Source organism: Drosophila innubila (assembly GCF_004354385.1).
Source record: "Drosophila innubila isolate TH190305 chromosome 2L unlocalized genomic scaffold, UK_Dinn_1.0 4_B_2L, whole genome shotgun sequence".
NCBI classification, from domain to species: domain Eukaryota; kingdom Metazoa; phylum Arthropoda; class Insecta; order Diptera; family Drosophilidae; genus Drosophila; species Drosophila innubila.
This window is the reverse complement of record NW_022995372.1, coordinates 27,776,760-27,797,040: the sequence shown is the minus strand read 5'-3', so window position 1 is coordinate 27,797,040 and position 20,281 is coordinate 27,776,760. Positions and strand designations below refer to the sequence as shown.

The following is a 20,281-nucleotide window of genomic DNA, read 5'->3' as shown; positions in this document are numbered from 1 at the left end:
TGTGTTTTGGGGGCGTATATCTGCTTGTGTGTTTCCGTGGGTCTGTTGCCGTTATTTGCCTTGTGCAATTGCACATAAATCAAACAAAACAACTCAATTGAAATTCTAGACGCAGTAATTTCATAATTATATTGTCATACGCGGACAGAGAAGCATTGGGTCCTTCTTCACTTCCTCCTGCTGTCCATCATCTTCCTTCTGCCTTCATTATGATCATTGAAGCATTGCCTACTTTTGGGTCTTTACTTTGGCGCTGTGAGACTTTGGGCGCGTTTTCATTGCTTAATGAGTAAATCGTAAACTAATTGCAAGATAATTAATTTTAATTATTTGTGTATTTTACTTGCTACTCCCTGCCCACCATATCGCCCCTTTCTGCAGGATATAATCAGCTGGACACACGGACCATTAAAAGCACATTAGCTTGTTAAACGTTGGAATTGTTGTTGATGGCAGCGGCAAACTCAACTCAAACTCCTAGCCAGCACATCTACAACAATAACAGAAGCAGCAGCAACAACAAGAACAACATCAACAACAACAATAATAAGCATTAGAACAACACACGTGCAACTCTTGTTTGTTGTCTTTAGTTGTTCATACATCATTATCATTAAAGCGTTAAATTGTTTTGTTGTTTTTCCCCGTTGGTTCTGCTGTCGTTGTGTTTGTTGTTGTGAAAAGATGAGGGCATTGCGTATTGTGGGGTATTGTGGGCAACCAGGCGGGGATGTTGCCATGTTTAAATGATTTGAACATTAAGGTTTTGCACAATTTATATGGACTGAGTCTCATAATAGAGTGTCAAGGGACTCTACACAGCTGATGAAAATAACATGAGCATTTGTTAACGAGTTTATTGGCTTATTACCAAAATTGCCGGAATGCGTTAATATTAACGTAATGACAGATAGGGTGCAGTTGACTAGCTCAGAACTTGTCTGTATTAAAATAACATTTTCAGACTCTTATCTGTTTAAAATAAATAGAACTTTCGTACTTTTTAAAAATGATTTTATTAAAGATTCCATTTATATATTTATGCATTGTCAGAAAAAATTTAAGCCACTATGGAAGGTATCCATAAAGTATAAATTATTCTTAAGCATGGTAACGAGATAAATCAATATAACCTAATCATTTCGTCTTTTCCAGAATAACTAGTCTATATAAATATTACTTGCTATAAATTCTTGCCGACACCAGTCGATTCTGATGATTATAACTACGAGTACTCAATGCTCTGCTCCCGTTATTTGTGATTTTTCCATAAACTTCGATTTGAAAATCATGCATAACATTTTTCATTTTTAAAGTAATTTGATGTCATTAATAAAGATAAATTAATATTTCTCGATTTATTTTGAGACAGAGAATATTCGAGTAAAATAAAAGTAATGACTGTAAATTTAAACCAAACAATAATTTTTTGCAAGGGCAAAAGTTTAAGTAAAATAAGTTTAAAATTTCTTCTCTACAAGCAATATTTAGTACGTATTTTTCATTAAGTTTTGCACTTTTCATACCATCTAAGTATATTATTTTTTTAAACTTTTTTCAGTACCCTAACTCTTGTCTTTTGTACTTGTTAAAAAAATTTGAAATATTTATTAAATTAATTTTTATATTAATGCTGATAAGATTTATTCAATTAAAGAAGTAACTTTTTACACATCTGGACTAATTACCTTGTAAGCAAAAAAAGATTCTAACTATAAAATATCTCTTATAATTAATGTTTTGAGTTACGGAGACTTAATTTGCTTAGAAAATAGAGGAACATACATATTAAATTTGGTGTACCTAACTCCAAATATTTCTAAAATCTAGGCGTTCATACAAGATCAATAATACCGTATCGGGGTCTACGCCTTCTCCCTGCTGTGCTTCTTTTTTGACAAACTTAGTAAACTCTTTGTACTCTTTGAGTACAGGGTCTTAAAATGACCCAATGCAGAGTTCCAACTGTTTAGCTGACGTTAATTTTGTTTCATTTGAGGCGAAGGTAACAAATTAGCCACAAGATGCGAAACTTTCTGGTTACATATGCAATTTTTCTTGTCGTTCGTTTTTGCAGATGTTTTCAAAACTTTCGGCAAATACATAAACACATACACACATACGGTCAGATACATACACATATGTATGCACATGTATGTCTAACTTTACATCTACATGTACATATATTGTATACTTTGTACATGTCAGCATTAAATATTCATGATACAGTCAGATATAGTAGGAGTGGGAGTTGGAATGGGAGTGGTAATGGGAGTAGCGTAGTGGGAGGAAATGTGGTCGTAGGGGAGAAGGATGACGGTTAGCTGAGATGCAGACATGAATGTTACATCTTCATACGCAGCGCAAAAGTATGCTACGTTTTTATGCTTGCCCCGTTCGTCTGTATTAGTTTATTTGCCGTTACACGCTCAGTTTGCAAGCAATGATGGGGATGAACAGAATGTGAGTACGAGAGAAGGTGAGAGAGTGACGTAGTGAAGAGAATGCCATTTGGCGCTGCCATTAATGTAGCCGCTAAGTGGCAATGTCATGCTAGGCTAGGCCCACTGTGAAGGCGGTGCGGACCAACCGCAAAAAGCCAACGGAAGATTTCCGGCTAAAAGGGTGCGTGCCTTGGCTAAAGCTCAGCTGTGATGCGGTGCGGTGCGGTGTGGTGTATTGAGGGTCTGTTGGATGGTCCAAGGCGGTTACGCCTTTGCATATTTCATAAGCAATTACTAAGCGGCTTTTAGGCGTTGGCATTGCGTTGAGTATATTTCAAAAAAAAGCACAAACAAAAACATAAGAAAAATTGGCTCAGTTGACAACACAACACGCCCGCAAGCATTCAACGCATTTCTACAAAAATACGCACACTTTCGCACATACACACTCACACACACACACATACAACCACTGCACTTGAACACAAGAATGCCAAATGGCTGGGCACATAATTTATGATTACATTTTTATGACTATACTCGTTGCCTCTGTCTTTGGCTTTGTTTCTTTTTTAAGTCATTGCTTCCTATTATTTTGTTATTAAATTACACGCAATTGCCTTTCCTTTGAGTGTGTGTGCGTGTCAAGTGTGTGTATGGATGATTTTTATGACTTTAGCAAAGTTCAAAGTGACTGCCGTCTACCGTCAAACCTCATACTCGTCAACTTTCTTCTCCCTCTCTGATCACAATGCCATTAAAAGTTGATCTCATATTATTAAATTTGCGCGGTTGGTTCTGGTTTTTGATTAATTTTCTTATAAATTTGTTCAATGTATTCAGATGTTTGATGTATTGCGTATACTATACTACTATAGTAGTCGCATTTTGATTATTTGCAAATATTTATTTTTATCAATGGAATTTTAAACTTATGAGAATAAACAAAACTGCAGTCAGTTTTACAATTAATTTTGCGAATTACAAATTAATTCTCTATTTTATTTTATTTCATAGAAATTGTTTATTTTTAAGTTTGAATTTAATACAATATGTTTAAAATTAATTTTTTTCTTTTAATAAATATTGGTGTTACCTTTAATTTTTCAATTCACAATATTTAATTACAAAAAGTAAAAAAATATTGATACGTTTTAGTTCTTGATTTATGATTATAGGTTTGCATTTTTTGAGTTAGATAAACCAGCTCCACAGTACTTCTTAAATAGTTTCGAATCCTGTTTGAAGAGTAATTTTGACCAACACTCGCTGACATTAAAATGGAGTTCGTTTACTAATTTGCTACAATACATCTTAAGTTTAAAGTAAATTCCTAATAAGTTAATACAATTTGTTAAAGAGCATCACGTCTCGAACCTTCCCCGATTTGATTGCATTCAATTTGGATCCATTCAGTAGTTTTTTGGGACGAAATGCTCAGTCGATTATCTTGTATCTTGTATCTAAACAAAGGCCGACAATTATCTTAATGCCAGGTGGAAGAAATTAATGTGCTGTAAGCACATTTCAGCACAATACCCGGTGTAACTAACGAATACGACGAGTGCTTTGGTCATGGACTTGGGCCTGATGGTAGATGACGATGTCGCACTTAATCTGCGATAAAGACGGCCCTGTCTTTTGGTCCGTTCTAGGCAAAAAAGGTATCTGCAGACAAATCGCTGGCCGTGCTAGGAAAGGTAGCAGTTAGAAAGAGAATGAATGCGAGTGCGACAGAGAAGAGAGGTGAACATTATAAGGACTCTTTGTGGTCCCTTTTTTTGTTGTCCTGTGTTGTAAATGTTGTTGTTGTCTTAGCTGGGTGTCATCTATTTGTATTTTTATGTGCTTAATGTCAACGAAATAATTGAGTAACTTTGTGGTGTGTGTGTGTGTGTGTGTGTGAGAGACAGAAAGGGAAAGCGAAAAAGGTAGCAAAGTGCAGCCATTATACCTGGACGGCAAGAGATGTTTTGGCTTAGGACAGTTGGGCTGCTGACAGCTTGACTGAAATGGAAAGTTAATGTTTCTATCGTAACTGGGGAAAAGAGATTTAGATGTCATGAGGTGAAAATCGTATCTCTATTTTGATGTTCAGCGCTACTTTATGTTATGATGTTACCACGTGCCAAGTTAAAAATGTGGAAAGCAGATGCTCGAAATAATTTTTATTATGCCCGTTAAGTTTAGAGTCTGTGGATGAAAGTTTGGTATCTCTATCTCTTATAGCCTCTGAGATCTAGGCGCTCACACAGACGGACGGACAGACACACATGGCTCAATCGATTTGGCTGTTGATGCTGATCAAGAACATATATACTTGACAGGGTCGGAGATGTCTCCTTTTGACCTATCAAAAGATTCGCTAACCATGGAGTTGGAACAATAATAATAATAATAATAATCATATTTAAATTAAATCTAATTTTCTCTTGCGAGTTTTAAAAATCATTATAATTTAACGTTAAACTTTATATTGCATTCTTAACTTTGACATTTAAGTATGAAAATAAATAATGATAAATATGACTGTATTTATTTTTATGTCTGTGTTCAAATTATCAATTGAATCAAATAATTTAAATTCAATGAATTCCCCAGTGCCTAATGAATATTAGTTTTGACTGATAACTCTAAAGCTCCGTTTGGTTATTATACTTATTGATTTAAATTTTAAAGCCAGTTCGAAATTAGAATTTCAGAAATCCTGCTTCTCAAATCTGTCAATCTAATGGAACAGAAAGAACAGATCTGACTACCTATTAAAGAAAAGTGCATCGAGCATGAAAGTAAACTGACAGCAAAGTTGTAGATATTTTCATTTTTGATTTGTTGTACGACCCTACACAGTTGTGCGAATCTGTTTTGGGCAAGAAATTCATATAGCTATTGTTTCTGCCATTTGTTTTGGTTTTTATGGAAAAACTCTTTAGTCTGCTTTTAGGCTTTATGTCTTTTCAATACATTGGAAAACAAAAAGCAGAAACGAGCAAATTTTATGTGCACAACAGCGGTCCACCTGTTTGGCATACGAAACTAGTGAAAACACTTTTCTCGGCTTTCCTCGTTTCGTTTTTTTTTTTCACAGATATTATATTTTCGGTTGGCATGGTGCGTGGGAAAACCAATTTCCTCAGCGTAGCACTTACCGCTTTTTTTGGTAATATGACCGTTTTACGGCACACGCATGTGGTGTATGTCTCTACCTGTGTATGTGTGTGTGTGTGTGTGCGTGTGTAGGTGCTAAAGCTAAACACGTACTAGCATAGCCTAAAGGTAGTTTTAGCTAGCTCTTGCTACAGCACCACCTGCCGTCCTTTTTTTAATGAAACAATCTCAGCAAATATGATATTTTGTATGCAAACATGCAAAATATTGCCTGAGCCTGTGCACACTCGTAAAACGAAATAAGCAAGCGCCCCCATACTGTGCCCCACCGTGTGGTGCGCTGTGGTGCGGTGTATCGCGGTGTTGTGTGGAGTCTGTTGCTGTGTGTCTTGTGTGGTTCGGTTGCTGCGTCTTACGTCAAAAGACAAACAAACAAATATTTGCGCTGACAATAAGTTGAGCGAGGCGCAAACGCAAGAAAAAAACATGAATTAAATACTGTGCTAGCGTGTTCCGAAAATCAATTTCGTCACAATTTGAAATTCTGAATTACGTTGACTAAATGCTTAAATAAGTTGAAGTTGGTTACAAAATAATCTTGAACAGTAATTTCTTTTATACAAAATTTCTATTATGGAGATAACGAATAAAATAAAAATATTTAATGGACATACAACCATTGAAATTAAAAAGAAATTTTTTTTTCTCATTTTGTCACAAAATTCAGCCACTTAAAATAATTTTTTTATGTATAAAGGAAAGAGCTCAAATCGATCATAAAATTGTTTCGAAAAACAACTTTCGGTTTGAAAAGTCTCTTATTATACCCAGAGCCCATTGAAAATGGGCAAAAATGGTTTAATGTGTTTGGCAGAATGTATGTAACAGGCAGAAGAGGGCGTGGCAGACTTTTGATCAGGATCAACAGCCAAATCGATTGAGCCATGTCCGTCTGTCTGTCCGTCTGAAACCATAAGGGCTAGAGACTTTAAACTTGGTAAGTAGGTTCCTGGATACCGTACGCAGATCAAATTTGTTTATTTTTTTTGGGATCGGACCTCTATATCATATAGCTGCCATAGCAACGATAGATCGAAAATGAAGTTTTAGTATGAAAAACTTCTTGGTTTTTTGAGATATCTCGACCAATCTGACACAATATACATCTGGACTGGTATTATACATCCTGCATAAATTTGGTTCAAATCGGACCATTATATCATTTAGCTGCCATAGAGACGCTCAGTCGAAAATCAAGTTTTAGTATGAAAAAGTTGCAATTGCAGTTGTTGCAATTGACAATTAAAATTTTTTGAATACACCGGACGGAAAAGCAAGAAACATTGCTTTCTATTAAAAATATTTATTGATAAATGCCAAAAAAAAATATTTTTAATATATTTGCTTGATACATTCCATAAAATCCTATATATAATATTTTTTGGTAAATCACAACAAATTCAAACAAAATCTTCTCTGAGAACACTCCAAAGAGACAACTCTCCGCGAAGTCAACGCGCAGTGAAGCGCATAGAAAGGAGGAGAAAAGCCTGCCTGCTTTTTCAATACATCATCGCATTTTGAGCGGCTTTTATGAAAATTTTATGTTTTTAGTTGGCAAACGCAAATTGTCAGCTGCATTTGAAATGAGCTCGCGTTGAGCAGATTGCGCTGAGAACCCTTTGATAAGTAAATATACAAATTTTTCTTATCAGCTCAGTAAGGAACGTGTCCTTACAAGCACATGCTTGAATTTATGTGTATGTGTCGATATGTGTATTAAATATGTATTGTATATCAATAACTCAATATTTATTTTCACTTTTGTCATTTTTTCTCATTTTATGCTCAGCCATAAGTCGTAACAAGGAAATTTAATCTTTTCCTTTTTACACATTTCTCCACCTGCTGTCAAATTTCGTTTATTTTTTTGTTCTTATGTAGTGGTGGTTGTAGTGTTTTTTTTTGTATTTTTTTTTTTATTTTTTTTCCGTTTTTTGGACGAGCCCTGAAACCCAATTAGTTGACAACGACCAAGTTGACGGTGAAATTTGACATCCCAGCAGCGAAATCAATTGAAAATTGAAGTCCAAATTGTATTTTATAACAAACGAAATGGGAGCATACATTTTTTTTTATTTTCTTTCATTCTTTCTTCCACCTTTATGTCTATTCGCCGAGTAGTCTTGAATTCTTCGTCCGGACAATTGATAATCAAATCACAAGTAATGTACAGTGTATATTTGTCCTTAGCAGCCTCAGGGATAGTTGGCAGAATAACGTGAAAAACTTTAGTGTATAAAACCGTCTCTCAGTTGGTATCATTATGACATGTTATTTTTTTTTAGGGACTGTTAGTTTTTGAGTGTTAAAAAAAGTTATAAGGTTTTGATAAATTATGTGTATATTGAGTGTTTTTGAGAATAGATACCATTTAGATGCCATTATATCGAGCCATATTTGCAAGAATGACGCAAGCGACATTTTTCGGAAATTTGTTTTAATATGCAAATGTGTTCATAAATACCAACAGCATCTGCTTCCAAAATATTTAATTTTATTTGAATAAAGTTACGGATATATTGGCCTGTCAATTATAACGTAAGCGACACACGACACACGACACAAAATAATTTAAAAAAAACTATCTCCTGTAAAATAGGGCTCGATATAAAGAGTGATATACAGATATAATATGCAAGTTCATATATAAAAAACTGACTTGAAATGCACATATGAAATGTTTGAAAGATTTTCTAATACACTGTTTTTTTTTTCTTGCTTTAGGTGGTACTCTTTTTTTTATACAAACATTTTACTTCAATAGTTACAATCAAATCTCTTTTTTTATTACACAAGTTAGTAGTTGTATCACATAGAAAATGCCATTATATTTATATTTTCATTAAACCAACTCATTTCCTTGGCAACTTTGTATCTTGTATCTGTTATCCTGTAAACTATTGCCATAGTACTAATTACAATTGCATGCTGTCTATTTCTCCCTTCACTTTGGTCAACTGCTGTTGCTTCACTTTACCCTGAAAATGGACATGAATGTCTTGTAGCCTCCAAGGAGTAGACAGTGGAGAATTCAGAGCTGAGAAGCTCAGTCTAGTAGAGTATAGTTTGGTTGAGTTCCGTTCAGTGTTTGCCAACTAAGCTGTCAACAAATTAACTGTAACGCTCTCTGAGCTGGCCAACAAACATGGTCATGTTTTGTTGCCTAGTTTCTGGCGTCGTTGGGCCGTGCACATGTGTCGTAAATTGCATGCCCCAAAGGAGCTGCTAAAGCGCCTCCAGCAGCTGCTTCCACTCCACATATATTGAACAATTAGCAAGATGGCTAAGACCCCCAACACCAACGTCAAAACCAACACCAAGCCCAACACCAACAAATGATGCTCTTTGGATGATTTAAATTTGTTTTATTTTTTCATGTGCGCTTCATCCGGGGTATTAGGATTTTCTTAGGAACAAAGAGTCGACAAAATGGTTTAATTTAATTAAATAAATTTAACATTTTATGAAAGCCTTCAACAATTAGTTAGACCTTTAAAACCATTGGTTGCTTGGATTCTGGATGACTAACAAATGCTTTGGGACTGCTTTTGTAATGTTAAAGATTTTACGCAAAAAAATAACTAAAAAAATTTCTATCATCGGAATCTTATCGAAGTGAAACAAAATATACAACATTTGTAAGTTTTTTTTTTTATATTTCATACAGATGTCTTTAACCTAAGATTTTTTGACTATATCTACATTTTACTGTTAAATTTGAAGTGAATAAAGTATCAAGGGTATTTAATCTCTGACAATTCTCTCCTTACTTTTTGTTTTGTTTTTCTTTTTGTGGAGTGTGGTAGGGTGGGAGGTAGGTTGGTTTTCGGTATAAACGATATATATTTTGTATAAATAACGGCGCTACGTGCGGTAATGATGGCGACACGTGACAAGCCAGCGAAAAAAAGGTAGACAAAAGGCGCTGAAATGAGATATTTTTCGGTGAATATTTATTATGGCGCCTGGGCAGGTGTATAAATTTGCATGAGCTACTGCGATATGCCGTATGTGTACAATCAAAGGGACACAGTTCACAAAGCACTGCATAAACAAATAAACAAACAAAACATAAATTTTTCCACACGACAATATAAGTACGAGTAGGTGGGCTCTGCAAGCAGGGTAGCCCTCTCTGTGTTGTGGTGAGGAGTGAGGTGAATGGCGGGGGGTACCTCCTTATGCGGTGCACGTTCCTTTGCCTTGGCGCCCGTTTCCCTTCTATGCCGTCCTGCTGAGCGTCTTTGCCAGGTCTTGACATTGGCTTTGATAACAATAATAATAATAAGAAGGTATAATAACAATCATTTTGTGCCCATAAATGCCGCTGCATGCCTCGACCTGACCCGTCTTTTTCCACTGTTCCCCCATTTTCTCCCAAACCCTCCAACAAGTAACTCGATTATTTTTTTCATTTTTTTTTATTGACTGGCAGCTTTGATGGAAAATTGGTTTATTTATAGCAATATTTTTATATTTATTGTTGTGGCATATAACAATTTTTCAAGAAATAAATAACAATATATTTGAAGAGGCCTTGCATCCAAAAAAGATTTCCAACTCGAGAACTGCAAAAGATATAAAGAAATGAGAACTTATTGTTAGCATTGAGTTTGTTTATTATAAATATTTGTCGACCTTAAAGATAATCGAATATTCTCTTATTTTATTTCTTTTTCTAGCTAATCAACTCGTAAGTTAGAAGAAAAACACAAGAGAGCGATATAATGGCGAAATTTAATAACGTGAGTAGAAACTTTTAATTACTGACTAAATACTAAAGAACTCGTAACAACAAGCATTTATAAAAATATTGCACAATAAAGATATGCAGTTTTTAATATTCTATTTTAGGTAATAATAAACATTTTAATAAACAACATGTAATAACAATGTTTACGCTATGGAGTTTGTGATTTTCACAGTTATTAAAATGATTACATAAAATGTTTAACTGACGTTTTGGGAAGAAATAAGCACTCTTATGGCCTTGTTAAGTTAGTTGTGTTTGACTTTATCGTTACTGATTTTGAGGAAGAGCTTTAGTAAATGTGATTAGGCTTAACTTGTTTATACTGCTTTATACTCTAAGCCCAATATCTGATAAATATCGGAGAGATATAAAATGGACAGAAATTAATCTTAAATTTGATAATATTCATCTGTTAAATTTTGGTACGTCTGATTATATGGTGAATTAAAGTCACGTTAATTTTGAAAGAGAAATGTTCAAAACTAAGTAGGATATAATCGCTGAAACATATTTATTCAAATCCTTTTGGCATTCTATTTGACTTAATGTTAGCTCGTGATCGTTTAAAATATGTAAATATTGATCCTTATTCATTGATCCATTGATTAATACCAAATCTCCAAGTTCTAACAGACTTTTTAAAAAATTTCAATATTTTGCTGATTATTTATAGGCTATTTCCACGACCACTCACATTTGCCACATTTTATCACATTTGAATGCGTCAGAATGCGCAAAATTTATGTTTACTTATTATTCATTAAACAAAACAGCTGGTTTAAGTGTTAATTGCTTTTTTCACAAGATTATCGATAAACATCGCGTGTTCGATAAAAAAAATACTGAAATTTGCCGGGGTGAATGGCAAAAAATCGTATCATTCATTATGTATGATCATGATCAAAATGATCATTTGGATTTTGTACGGAAATAAAGTCCACATTCGGGCCGAATGATGAAAATGGCGTCGAGTTTGCCAAATGTGCTGTCGTGGAAATAGGCTATTAATTAAGTTCCTGCTGATGTTGGGACTATTAGGACATCTTCTTTAGATATTCTAATAATTTAAAGGCCCTGTCTCTCGGTTGTCTGCGTGAGCGTGGTAAGTTTTCATAAGGCTTAAATTTGTTTTGTTATTTATTTCAGAGTATATATTTTGTCGAGGTACTTTGTATAGTATTTGCATTGTCGGATCGTTAAGCACAAATTAAGTCACATGCATTTACAAAATTTCTTTTTTTCTTTTGAAGAGAATTGTTGCTTTAGAATTTGAATTGGTTCTTTTCGATTTGTGAAGGAAAGGTGTGCGGACTCCAAAGCTGAAATGATACTTGATCTACTTCTGGAATACAGAAATTTCCAAATGTAGTCCAAGCACAAATGCTTTGACTGGACGGCTGGACGGAGAGGGATATATCTAAATCAACTCGACTGTTAGTAATGATCAAGAATATTTATGATATTATATTCCAAACACTTTTCCAGCAACTTACATGTCTTATGTCTTATTATTTTACTGCCAAAAACATTCTTCAGGCTTAAATGGCCCATGTACAGTCGAAAATTTTACATCCATTTTTACAAATCAATTTTATCTCTTATGCCCATTTTCAATAATTTTAAAAAGTATGAGTAAATTGAATTGTTGTATTTTAAGATAGATGTCATGGCTCTACAAGAAAAAATTCAATATAAGCCAGAGTATAATACCTTTTGAGTACCGGAACCGGAACCGTAACCGAAATAAATTATTTTTCTTATAATTTTTTTTCAAAAATGTTTGTTGTTTTCTGAGGGCTGCAAACCGGTTCTGAACCGAACCCCGACGAACCGGTTCGGTTCGGGTTTTTTGGCAGCCTGAACCGGATCATGAACCGAACCCTTGAAATTAGTTACTTTGCGAGCCCGAACCTAAACCGAACCGCTTTTTAAAATAAACGGTTCGGTTCGAAAAAAAAGTGATTACATAAATTTTGTGGTTTTTTAATATTACGCAATTATTTGAGACTTCGGATTAAAAAAAGTCATACTTAAATCATCAAATGAATTTTAAATATCATCAAATTTTGATTTCTTTAAAAAAAAAATGGAATAATATCAAATTGTAGAGAAAAATGTATAAATGGCAAATTTGGTTACTTTATCTCCTATAGTCTCAATTTGTTAATATATTTTTGTTTTATAACATTCAATTTTTTTTTAAATTTGAGTGCTGTACCGGCATTAATACCGGAATCGAAAAGAATAAACCAAAATAGAACCTTTAACCGAAATAGTTGTTTCGGGACGTTCTGGAACCGACTCTGGGACCGATGATTGTTTCGGTTTGATTTTCTGCTACACAAAGGGAGAAAATCAAGTATTTGGTACTTAAAATTACTGCTACTTCTGTTTAAAAATGAACATAAACATGATTCTTAATTTAAGTATACTGCTGACCTAAATCAAAATCGTGTACACTTGATTTACGTCCATAAATTTTTCTAGAAATTGGTATCACCTCATGCTACCTAATTAAAATATCCAAATCATAAGCGTGGGTGTTAAAAGCTTTCAGTTAGTGTGAAAGCAAGTGAGCACTGACTACAGAAAATATTCTTTTATAGTCTTAAGTTCTGAGTGCCCGTCAAACTACTTCTCATTTCTGGCATGTAAGATCCAGTTGAGAATTGTAAGCAAACAACCGCAAAAATTAGCTAAGAATTAATAAGTTGAGCCTGTGTCCCGATCTCAAATTAGGAATTTTCGTACTCATTTCTAGTAATTAAAGAGCTTTTCTTATTTCAAGATTCTTTGTTCTTATATTATGAATGTTAGTATTTGGTTAAAAAATTTTTATACTTATTTTCAGTAATTCGTACTTATATCAAGTATTTATTTTAAGTATCAAAAATATTTAATTCGGATTCTTTCGAACTTAATCTTAGTACGGCTTTTTTTTGTAAATAAGTAATCGAATTCAATTATATTCACAAATATTTTATTACTAATTTTTTTTACTGCGAAAAAAAACGAAAGCTCTTCCTCTATTTTAAATCTTCTGAAACGTTTGTTGGATTTCGCTTATTATTCCTGAATAGTTTAAGCGCTTGCTAATTAATGCTAAAACTGCTTGCTTTTATTAGAATTCTAATCATTGTTTAATTTAGCTGAATAATGATAAAACTGTTGGTTTTCGTATTTGAAATATAATTATTGTTTAATTAAATTGAACTGGAATAATTTTACAGAAAATGTCCTCAACAATTTGCGTATGGATAAGACAAATGATCCGCCCTAAAGTGATTTAAGTACATTTGCATATCCATGTCCATGTCCACTTGCCTTGCCTTTTTGGTCAGACACTTTCTGTGGCCTAGCTCATTTGTCAAGTGCTGTCAAATCTTTTGGCCACATACGTACGACGTATCCAGAAGTTTTCGTAACTGGAATCTATGATTTGACCATTAGTCGTTAGATGTTTGTTACGTGCCAATGCAAAATTGAGGCAGCTTTTCAAGTGTCTAGACTGTCGGGACAATTTCATTGCAAACAGTCAATTGATAGGTAAGACAGGAAAGAGAAATGTAAAGAAAGGGGATAATTACTGTAAGCATATCGAATGGGGCTTTGTTTTTCATCTGTTTGACATCCATATGGCTATCTGTTCATAAAGTAATCTCATCTACCCGAATTTGTGAGAGTGTGTTTGTTATATGCGGGTAGCTGTTCTCACCCCTCCCTTCCCCTTCTCACTCACTCTCACTGCATATGCTATTGTCCACACATTTGCAGTTGTAACTTTAGGGGCCAAAAGGATATCGGTTGGCACAAAGGCAACAAATTAAACTGTTCTATTTGCAAATGAATTGTGCGTGTCTGCCCTGCGTAATTTCGCAGAAAACTTTCAGTTTCATCCTCTTACTCCGTTCCTCCCTTTCCCATGACACATTGTAAAACCCAGGAAATATTTAGGCAAATAGCAAATGCTGCAACACACACGTTTCATTGCTTCAAATAAAATAAGTAGCTCAAATACTATAAAAGGGAACAAAATGAAAGAAAAGGATTCTTCTGTCTTTTGTATCCTCTTAGTGTGTGTGTGTGTATGTGTATGTGAAACTTTTGTGAGGGCTTTCTTTTTCCTTTCTTCTTTTTTTTTGACGTTTCATACGCTCAATTGCTGTTGGTTAGCCAGCACTGGCTGCGTGTTCTGGTCGACAGTCAATTGAAAATGAAATTGCTAAAACTTGCCTGCAAGTCGCTAAAAGCGTCTATGGGTGTGTGTGCAAGTGTGCGAGTGTGTGTTTGTGTGTGTGTGTACCGGCATTTTGGCTCAAAGTAACGTGCGGACAAGCATGCATAATGAGCTGAAGGTAGCTGGGAATGAAATTGGTAATCGAGCTACTCGAGAAGCTGTGTTTGCATGCGGGCCAAGAGTTGTTACCTCAAAAAATTAATACTTTTACTAGACGCATAAAAGTATGCAACATCCAATGCTTAAAGCTACGTGCCAAACTTTTATGGTATCGGTGAGGACTCTACTACACAAAATTCCACCCTTTTGATGAGCGTTAACTTGCAACAGAAGTTGCATGTGAAAAAATTCTCTCTTGTTGCTTATCACTGACACGTTTTGTTGTACATTTTTTTTTATAGATTTGTTTTTTTTTTTTGAGTGCATTTGCTTGTTGCGTTGACTGCGCAGCTTACAGATTTTTACGATTTAACTCTTGTGTTGTTGCACATGAAAGAAGCGAAAGTTTTCATTATTATCACAAAGTGACAGATTGTTCTTCCAGCAGAAGCAGAAAAACAAAAGGATCAGCTGCTGAGTGCGCTATGTAGTTAAAAAGGATTAAGCACTATAAAAAGCAAACATAATGTTGCTATATAGCGAAACAACAAGAGCCTTTTACGACAGCTTTGGGCCAACTATAAGAAACCATTGCCAGTTTATGGATACTACTTACAACTTCAGATGCCTAGATAGCGCTAGAAGTTATGTTAATATCTAACGATTTGGTCTGAAAAGCAAAAGTCTTAAAGGTGTACTTCTGGTTTATGGGAAAAAATGTTCAACATTTGTTTAGCTAAAACTACAAAAAAAAAAAAATATTTGCAACTAAAGCATAAGATTTATTTAAAATGTTAACTGTGTTTATTTGTTAGGAAACAGAAGGAAAAATAGTTAAAATATATATATATATATATAAAACGTAAAAATATTACGTTTCTTTCAGGATCAGCTTTCTCAATAATCAAAAATCTAAAAAATATTTTAGTGTGCGTTTTTTGAATAAATTGAAATATTTGTACATTCGAAGATAAATCTTATATAAGACTTTGTACATATTTAAAAAAAAATTGCAAAAGAATGAACTTTTTCAAACTTTTATAAATAAGAAAGGATTAACTCTTAGATAACATATACATTAGGTCTAGACTTGAGTTGTAGAATCAAATAATACAAATTTGATGTAATGAATTATTTATTTTTGATGTAAGGATACTTCTTACATTTTATTGGAATTCTTCTGTTAGTTAAAATTAAATTTATACCTAAGTTTATGAATTCTTTTAATATCAAAACAACATTTAAATAAATTTTAATTTTTAATTTATTATACTTATTTAATAAAATAATACTTAAATACAAATTTCAGACCGTATTTTCTATTTTTAATAATAAAAACAATATTTGTATAAAAAATGATTTATTTAATTCAACAAGATATTCGACTCGAGTTATCACGACTTTTGAATTTAAAAGGCTTACAAAGAAAAAAAATTATTTTTTTTAATTTATAAATTTAATTATTATAGTTCCATAAACTTACCGCATTTTAATTTAATTTGTTCACTTATTTGTTAAACATTCTCTTCAATCATTTTAAAGGCTTCTTACAAGCTCCACACATTTTTCAGTCTACATTTGGTGTTTAAAAGTTTTTCAACCTGAAAAAAAAGAGAAAACAAATTATTAAAAATACAAGTATAATTTTTTAGTCTTATTATTATCGTAAAAAGCTGTAAATTTAATTAATCTGAATTCGCACAGTGGCTTAAATTCAAACCGTTTTTTTAGAATATATAAGCTTAGAAAAACAAATATATACAATTTAAAATCTAGAAATCTTTTTAAATAACAAATAATTTTTTAAAATTAAATTTATTAAATTCTGCACAGCGTTTTTTTCTTGACAAAAATTGTATTTATAAATTCTAAAGCAAATTTCAATTTTAGAAATTTAATCTGTTATAAATACATTTTTAAAATTCTTTTACTTTTTGCTTCTTCCATTTTTTTGGCCAGCCACAAATATTCTACAAAATTTTTAGCAAATATTTTGAGTAGAATGTGTGTCAGAGCTAATTCTGTTTGACTTTTCATTTGGTTGAATGGATGTGGCCATTTGACATTTGCATTTTTTGCTTTCAAAATGAACCAAAAATTTTAGTTTGTCGTTTTCACATTCGCATCAAATTTCAATATGATAGGCAATATATATATTTTTATTTCCTTTTTTTTTAAATTTTCTTTGGACAAATCGAATGGAAAATTCATTTGCTTGCTTCATTTTGGTCAAAATTATAGTATACCCAGTAATCCAACAAATGAACAAAAGGTAGTGCTAAAGTATGTAACCGATACATTTTTGGGATACGTTTTTAAGAAGCTTTTCTCCTATGAGGTCTTACATATTTTTGACATTCAGTTCAGAAATACTCACAGAATTATTGCAACATTTTAAGAAATTTTGACTAGTTGTAAAGCTCGTTTTCAACACAAGCTTACAAACACATAAAATAATACAGATTTGTGCAGAATATCTCCCAGTCGCGACTTGCTAAAAAAGCCAATTTAATATGAATTTCTCTCGGCCATAAATCGCATAAATATCCCCCACTAAATCACAAGCTCAACGGCGATAGGCACTAAAACTTCCATTTTATTTATAAATTTGACAAATTAATCAGTTTGATTTCTGCCCACGCACTTTAATTGGCCTTATGAATGAGCACATACACACATACACACCGACACTCCCACACAACAACTGAAATCGCACATAAAAATTTATTACGCCTACAACTGTGGCGGGCCGAGGATAAGCACAAGGACGACAACAAGCACAAGGACAAGGACTCAGACGCCTAATTCAAACATTCGAATTTACGTTAAAACCTCATAAAAATGAGCTCGCAAAAAAAAATTGTTATGAAGTTCATTTTGTCTTGAAATAAGGGGAAGGATATTTATACTCACATGAAATGAGCAAAGGACTCGCTATCAAACGACAGCATCCTGCGGCGCTGCTGTTGCTCCTTTCGCAGTTGCTTATGTATTTTTTTTTTGTTTTTCCCACGGTGGCATTGTCGTTTACATATCGTCCTGCGGATCCTACAATCTGCGTTTGTGTCCATGTCCGTGTCCTGGGCGCTTGCCACGTTTGCCGTCTAAACGATTTACGACACTTTTTTCAACTGCTTTGCCGCACACATTTGCAATATTGTTTCTACTAACTGTGCGTTTGCCACTGTATAAGTGTGCGTGTGTATCTGTGTGTTATTAGCATTAAACAAAACCAACACACACACGAACACACACCGAGAGAGAGTGTTACAAAAACTTGGCAAAAACAGCAACGAATGCCGCACACGTTCGTTTTTATTATGTTAAATGTCTCCTGGGGCCAACAGGACGAGGCAGGACGAGTAACAGGACAACTTGTACCGTCTGCTTTGGTTTTATTTTTCTTGTTTTTGTGTCTTTCCTTCTTTAAGCTGTTTGTTCTGTTGTTGCTGTAGTTGTAGTTGTTGCAAATGTTAAACTGTCATTGTGTCTGTCACATTTCACATTTCTTATTCATTCAACTTCAGTTACGGGCGATACTCGCCACAACGTATTTTATTTTATGCTCGCGCCAAAAAGTATGCTATACAATTAGCCGACGCAGCTTTCTTGTTGCTTTTGCACCTGCCGCTTTTAACACACAGCACGCCGCTTCAGTCGAGACTGACGCTGCGTTGCCCTCAGCCTGTGCGAATTGCCAGCTTCGGTTAATTCACCCACACACGAACGACGAGCCGAAAGCAACGACGCGTCGCAACGCATCGCTTTGCCGAAAGCCTTGCTGTTGAGTTCGGCTGAGTTGAGTTGAGTTTCGCTTAGTTGAGTTACCTTGTGTTTAATTCTTAGCTGTCTGTTGTGAAATGCTCTCTTTACAGCTTGAGTGAGTTGAGTGGACTTGCAGTTGCTGAGTTGCAACTTTGGCGCTGCTCTTGAGTCAATTTCAGTTTGGATTTGAGTAGCGTAATGAGTCATTTTTTTTTGGATTGATTTGCTACGCTAGCTCTTTGTTGCTCTCTAGCTCAATTCGCACTCGAGTGACATTTGATATAAAGAGTTACTCTTTTGAAACTGGCATTTGCTACTCATTTCAGATGATTTTTTCTCTTTGAGCGAACTGAGTAAAAACTTGGGGTTATTCCGACTCAGTGACTCTTTGAATAGCAACTTTGGTTTAACTTTGCAATTTTAATAAGAGCCGTTTTGAGTTGCCAGTTGGAGTTAGATTTGTTGAGTCCTGAGCTGCAATTGAGAGTTAATTAGTTCAAATGTTGTTTGTAATAAAATGTATAATTATTCTACATATTTAAATGCTTGATTAAGTACATTAAAATATTTGTAAATTAACAGGTATACTTTTTATAAGAAAATAAAATCATTTAAATTTATTTTTGACTTTTTATTCAGTTAAAAATACAATTTAATTTAATATATTCACTGCATCTAAAGGTTTTTTTATTTTAGGAACACTGACAAATTCTTTTAGGCTCTTAGAAATATTTATAAGATGCGTGACCAAAAGAAAATATATAAATGTAAATGTGCCTCTCTTTCGAGTCGCTTTGCCATTTGAGCATAATTTGCAGTCATATTAAACAGTATCTCGGCTCACACTCTCTTTAATTGCAAATTTTGAGCAATGTTCCATTCTCTCACTAACTCGAGTGTTGTTTAAATGCACTCAATAGCTTTCACTCGCCTTCTCTGTTTTTGGCTTTGTTGCTCTTTTTTCGCTTTGAGCTTCTTTGAAAGTGTAAGCTCTGTGACTCGTTTTGACATCGTTTTGAGAACGAAACTCACCACAGCAAATGCCGAACTCACGAGCGACAATTTACGCTCGTTGCGACTCGGCACATACACACTCGAACACACACACACAAACACAAAGACGGACGCGGACTGCTCGCTGCGGCGGTTACTGAGCCTTGGCCAATCGTAAAAGTTTTGTACGTATTTAGTACAATTTCGGGATTTGGCAGGATGTAACGAGCCTGTAGGAAACTGAGCGCGCTGTGTGTGACAAAGAAAGCAACAACAAAAACAACGACATCCAAAATACAACAACAAAAAAACTAAAAATAAATTAAATTATTTTTAATATAAATTGTTGGAAAATAGCAATAGTAAAAGTATCAAGAGATCCAAGGAAAAGTGGTCTTTGATTGCAAGTGAATATTGAATCCGTCAATTGTCTTCGGCTTGCCTCGGTTATTGTTCGTTATACCCCTCGACACCACACGCTGCCCGTCCCGCCACGCGTCGTAGTGTTTACCGCGTGCCGGTTAACGGGGTTTTCTTTGGATTTTAAGTTTTTTTTATGCCTCAAATTCCGCATAAACTAATCCTACACCCAAATCCATATATGGGTTCTACAATTAATACGAAATCTGGTAAACAATATTTTCATATGCAACCGGAAACAGATCTCTCTGCGTTTAGTTGTGTGTGTGTGTGTGTGTGTGACCCCCAAAATAATTGACACAGTTACAGCTGGCTTTTTTTTTACGAAGTGATATAGGCAGTAGGAGGTGAGCATAAAAGAGAGTAATAAAGAAAGTAGGAGTCGGAAGAGATAAAGAA

The 20,281-nt window shown here is 34.2% G+C and overlaps 1 protein-coding gene and 1 long non-coding RNA gene across 2 annotated transcripts in view; one reads left to right on the top strand and one right to left on the bottom strand.

Annotated features, from left to right (window-relative positions):
• Positions 1 to 20,281, top strand: part of LOC117781062 (zinc finger protein weckle) — a 46,794-nt gene that overhangs the window by 18,466 nt on the left and 8,047 nt on the right. Inside the window, exon 4 of the mRNA XM_034617783.1 lies at positions 10,298 to 10,360. The gene's annotated coding sequence lies outside the window, so the exon portion shown is untranslated. The remainder of the gene's footprint in view (positions 1 to 10,297; positions 10,361 to 20,281) is intronic.
• Positions 10,070 to 18,391, bottom strand: LOC117781063. The gene is made up of 3 exons (XR_004617141.1): positions 17,618 to 18,391; positions 16,188 to 16,305; positions 10,070 to 10,183 (listed from the first exon to the last, which is right to left on the bottom strand). It is a non-coding gene; the product is annotated as an uncharacterized LOC117781063 (long non-coding RNA).